This window comes from Octopus bimaculoides, chromosome 5 (assembly GCF_001194135.2).
Source record: "Octopus bimaculoides isolate UCB-OBI-ISO-001 chromosome 5, ASM119413v2, whole genome shotgun sequence".
In the NCBI taxonomy this organism is placed as follows: domain Eukaryota; kingdom Metazoa; phylum Mollusca; class Cephalopoda; order Octopoda; family Octopodidae; genus Octopus; species Octopus bimaculoides.
In genome coordinates, this window is record NC_068985.1 from 122889079 (window position 1) to 122894590 (window position 5512).

The following is a 5512-nucleotide window of genomic DNA, read 5'->3' on the forward strand; positions in this document are numbered from 1 at the left end:
CGAATTTGAAAAAAAAAAATTCCGTTAATTTTGAAATTTCAAAATCTGTGACAGCAACAGAAAAAAAAAGAAAAAAAACACCGCTTGGTCTTTTGACTGTCTTCTTGAATTTGAAACTGTAATTTAAAGATCAAGCCTAATAATGACATCCTATCTTATTTCAATCTGAGAATTAAATTACGGGCACATGGGTGTATGAAATATTCCACCGTTTACATGATAGCTTTCTGAATATGAATTTAGTTGGTTCAACATCTGGATCATAACCTTCGAGACTGACGGAAAACTACAATACTATTTGCGAATGTATTACAGTTTCATTTGTCCAATCTTATACAGAAATTTGTATATAAAACAGAGTAATATAGTGGTGAGTTGTTTTTTGTTTTTCTAGGTCAAACCTGATTAAACAGGCCTGATTAAGGCATTCCAGCCTTGATAGCCACTTCGTTTTTCTAAGTATGATGTGCCCCAGGTTATATTATCTAATGTCTTATTTTCTAAAGTCTTTAATGTTTTCAATTTTTTTTTGTTTTTTCATTTTTAAAAATATCTTTTGGGTGTAATCTGTAGGATATTTTGCAGCTAGATTAGAGTCTCTTTTATTCGTGGTTCGCACTTGTTGTTAAACCATAGGTCAGCTCTGAGTGAGCAGAGATATGAGTAAAGGTATTCTAGCAGGGATCATCTCGTTTAAACTACATTATTGCTCCACTATTAAACACGATGATTACGGACTCAATGCTTTTTATTCACAGTTTACCTGAATCAGGTACGGTCCGGAGTCAAACAGATGTTTATTAAATGGGAACGTCTAATATAGCGGGGCATCGACTGAAACACATTCTGTCGACTATAACACTTTGTAATGAAAGTTTTGTGCTCATAGAAATCTATATTTATATCTAAAGATATTAGAAGACGATCATCTATAGGCTACGGTGGCAAGCATACACTGGTTTGATCAAATGAATTCCTATTTGAAAACATTAACAAATGGTTGAGTATTCCGCAAATACGTGTACCATTGACAATTCTCTGGCTTAATCAGCGTAACGCATTGCGCATCAAAACTGGACCCGATTGCTACTTTATATATCGATCCAAAAATGTTGAAGTGCAAAGATTACCTCGGCGTGATATGAACTCAGAGCCTACAAAGTTTGATTGAATACGGCAAAGCATTGTTGCTCTAACGACTTAGCCTATTTATTGTCCATAAATTCATTACTGGCATTTTGTCGGTAAGACAAATCCAGTTAAAGATGTTTTACTTCATTTATACCACAAGCACCTCTAACAAAGTAATGAGTATCACAACTTCTGCGGTACCTAAGTTACATAACGCCTTTCAATAGAATTGTCTTTGCTATGTTCATTACCTCCCACATTCTATTCAGACTATCCTTTCTTACTCAAACCCACTGAAACAACTCAATATATGTATTTATTTTTGCAGACATCAACCTACAGAAACTCGAGTTGATAATGAACCATATCTGTATCAACAATTTTGAAGAGAAAACCTGCAAAAATGTTTGTATTGGGCTGGAACAAATGTTCTTATCGTATTTTAAGTAAAATTCTGAACAATATTTCAGATATTTATACATGCATTTATTCAGCTACATATGTCCCATTTTCTTCCTGTATATTTTTCAAATTTTGAGGTAGCTTGATGAACCCCTCCTTTTAGAAATTGCCTAAAACTAGGTCATGAACTGGTCGAAATGGTTTATACAATCTTCCAGATAACTGAAATTCTTTCCATTAAGAAAATTTTCTAGGGATTAAAAGAAATGGTAACCCGAAAGTCCAAGATCAGGTGAGTGTAGTAGGTATGGTAGGGTATCCAAGCCAAGCAGTGCAGTGTCTGAAAGGAAAAAATAGATGTAGCGTTGTCATGAAGGAAGACGAAACACTTTCGATTGAATAATGAATAATTCTGGATGTTTTTAATCGAATGGCTCCTTCAATCGGTCTTATTCAATATTTGTCTGAATTCAACATCTAATTTTATGGAAGGAGCTTGTATTAATATTGCCCTTCCAAACTATCCACACAGTAATCAGATAGAAAGTCGTGTTAAAATAGCACTTTCCACAATATATATATATATATGCACATGCAATATGCTTCTGTCATGTGAGAAACGAAATCATATGCTTAAGAGCCATTAACTGAAAACCTATACCAACATTTGTTCTAAACAAATAAATTGTTATTACGCAGCGAAAGAGTAAAGGATAGGGGGTTAAGCAAGTTCGCACACATATAAAATGCCTTTGGTTACTTGTCTGCTTTATCAGTCATCATCTGGCACTAAACACCAACTGAAGCTCTATTGCCTTTCTCTTCAGCCTACGTCAATTGTTTTATCGATGATTTATTTCAACTGGAACGGAAATGAATTTTTGTTTGTAAGACAAGAATATAGTAAAATAAGAGAGCAAATTATATTACTAATATCTTAACCAAAAAAACTTAATTAGCCTTGGAGTAAGTTAATATCAAATTATTTTTGTACTGTTTTAATGAAAATATATTGTCATTCCTAATTTACATTGTTGATAGCATTTAATATAAGCAGAGAAAGAATCCAGTGATGTAATTCAAGAGAGAATGCACCCGACGAGCAAAGACTGTAACCTAACCTTTTCTAGTCTCAATTGAAAGCAGTTAATAGCCTTCAACAACAGGATGAGCCTCAGATATATTACAGTTTACTTTTCTATAAAAAACGAGATTGGGTTTTTGTGCTTTTGTCAATACAGAAGCCAATATTAAAAAAGTAAAATGCTTTTGCCGCCGTTCAATAAAATAGCTAGCAGAAATTCGCAACACAATGTAAGATAATGGCTTTGTTAATAGCACTTTATAAAGTGCTATTCTCCATAAAAATTGCATTTGAACAACAACAATAACAACGATATCTTAAAAAGGGGGAAAAGAAACATAAGTGATTTACACAAAACGCTTTTTGATATTCTGCAATTATCTTAATTCTGAATTTAAAAAAAATCATTTTGTTCCCTTTTACTAAGAAATAGTTCATGAATATACGGTTTCCCTTTATATGTATATAAAAAATTTAAAAAGTAAACAAAAGTGGCGAAATGTAACAAAAATAAGCATTAAAACCGAGTAAAAAAAATTTTCCAAAATGTATGAAGAATAAATTTACGTTTTACGTAACGAAAAAATTGTTTTTTGATTTTTAATACAACATGCATCGAGCTAAAAAGCAATTATTGCTTATAATTTTTTGCTGATTTAGATATATCTTTGGAAGAACATTTTATAGAATTGCTGACTGTATTTGCGGAAAGAGATAAGCACAGACAAATTGGGAACAGATAAATGACGCTTTAGAAATTGGTTATTACATTCTGAGAAATGGAAATAAACACAATGCTAATAAACATCGTTATGTATTGAGTGATATTGGAGTAAGACATCCTTCGGTTTGTAGATAACTGTATAGTCTATGATGAACTGTTGCACATTATCCACCACACGCAGCATGCAGTCAACACGTACAATCAGAAATATGGAAAAACAATATTCAGTTTATATACAAACTATATTAAATATATGTGCACATACAGGAACACATACACACATAATCACACGCACAAACACACTCAGATATGCTGTTAGCTAATCTTTTACCGTTTGCAAGGGTAGCTTTGTTCTCCTGTTTTTTCCCTCGTAAGTTGAGAACAAATCGACGCATTTCGTTTTCTTCCCTTAGTTTTAATAATTTAATTGAATTTTGACATATATACTCTTTCTCGTTACAGATAGCTGTTTCGGATTTGTTGCTTCTTGATCAGGGCAAAACATGGTAGAGAGCTAATTACATTACATAAGGCTAGATTAACGGAGAAAAAAATAACTAAAATGTTTTCGAAAATATTAAAGGAAAACGTCAATTTTATTTTTTAGAAGTCCATAAAAGTATTTTTTAGAAATCATAAAATTACAGTCTTTAGGTGTATGTAATTTCTTTTGTACGGAGACAAAAAAAAAACAAAAAACAAAAACAATAACAAATATTTGATAGATATTTGAAAATTTTCGTAACGATTGGTAAAACTCTTGGAGCGTTTCTTATTAATAAAGTTGGATTTATCGATTGATTTCTGGGAAGGTTTTTGAGTCAGCACAATATGTTTGATTCTTAGTAGACAGTCTTTTTCGTCAATATGTATAATCCTTTAGGGTGGTGAGCTGGTAGAATCGTCAGTACACCGTGCGAAATGTTTAGCGTTATCTCGTCTGCCGTTACGTTCTGATTTCAAATTCCGCCGAGATCGACTTTGCTTTTCATTCTTTCGGGATCAATTAAAATAAGTACCAGTTATGCACTGGGGTCGATGTAATCAACTTAAACCCTTTGTATGTCCTCTTTATGTTTAGCCTCGTGTGAGCAATAAAGAATTAATATGTATAATCCTTTCCACTATAGGTATAAGGTCTGGATTTTGTGGGGAGGAGGACAGTCGGTCATATTGACACCACTACTGAACTGGTACTTTATTTATTAACACCGAAAGGATGAAAAGCAAAGTCGACCTCGGTGGAATTTGAACTCAGAACGTAGCGGCAGACGAAATATCGCGAAGCATTTCGCACGGCGCGCTAACAATTCTGCCAGCTCGCCGCCTTACGTCAATATGTATAATGTTATAAGAAAAGATTTCAGCTTCAACCATATGTGTGTGTGTGTGTGTGTGTGTGTGTGTGTGTGTGTGTGTGTACCAATATTCCAATGTGAGAATATGTACTGCCGAAGCTTGAACTGGGTGTGTATTAGTATTGTTTCGTTGTCTCAATCACGTGCATCTCCGTGTTGACTATTTACGATTATTCGACTTCGAAGGACGTACACATAACCGGTAGTCATCATACATATCTGTCGGATTTTTTTCTTTTCGCGAAGAGTTTTCCATATGATGTCAACTACTCTCTTATTGGTTGTTTTTTCCATTCTTTGTAAGGTAGAAAAACCTTGTTCTATTCTGGTTTCTCTGTTCTACGAAAAATACAAAACGTCGCATTGTTTTATCTAAACTTGTGATTTAATTTAATAGCTGGCGGCTATTCGGAAATTTCGCTTCCACGTCGGTGCAAAGCATTTTAGATAATAAATTGCATCATATAAGAGTTGATAAGTGAAGATAAAAATCGAGAAATTACTTGAAAATGTAAAAAACGTAAATGAAGCTAAAACGTTGAATGGAGGAAGTAGAAAAAAATGCAATACAATATAATATGACATATTTAAAATTCAGTAAAACAAACAAGGTGAATCTACCCATACAGGAGTGAGTAGTTAGGGATAGGGCATCACAAAATTCCGATCAACTTCCGTTTTGACTGCAACCATGTCTAACAGGGAACCAAGCTAATTGTTCGCTCCATACATTGTCAGTTTAACCAGTTTAATCCCAACTGAATAGCAGCCATGATACATCCTCATCATCCCTCTTGAATGTGTGTATATATA

The 5512-nt window shown here is 33.5% G+C and overlaps 1 long non-coding RNA gene across 1 annotated transcript in view; it reads right to left on the minus strand.

Moving 5' to 3' along the window:
* Positions 1-1696: 1696 nt before the first annotated feature.
* LOC128247861 (uncharacterized) overlaps positions 1697-5512 on the minus strand; it is a 117005-nt gene continuing 113189 nt past the window's right edge. The window contains exon 3 of the long non-coding RNA XR_008264186.1: positions 1697-1873. This is a non-coding gene — a long non-coding RNA (uncharacterized LOC128247861). The remainder of the gene's footprint in view (positions 1874-5512) is intronic.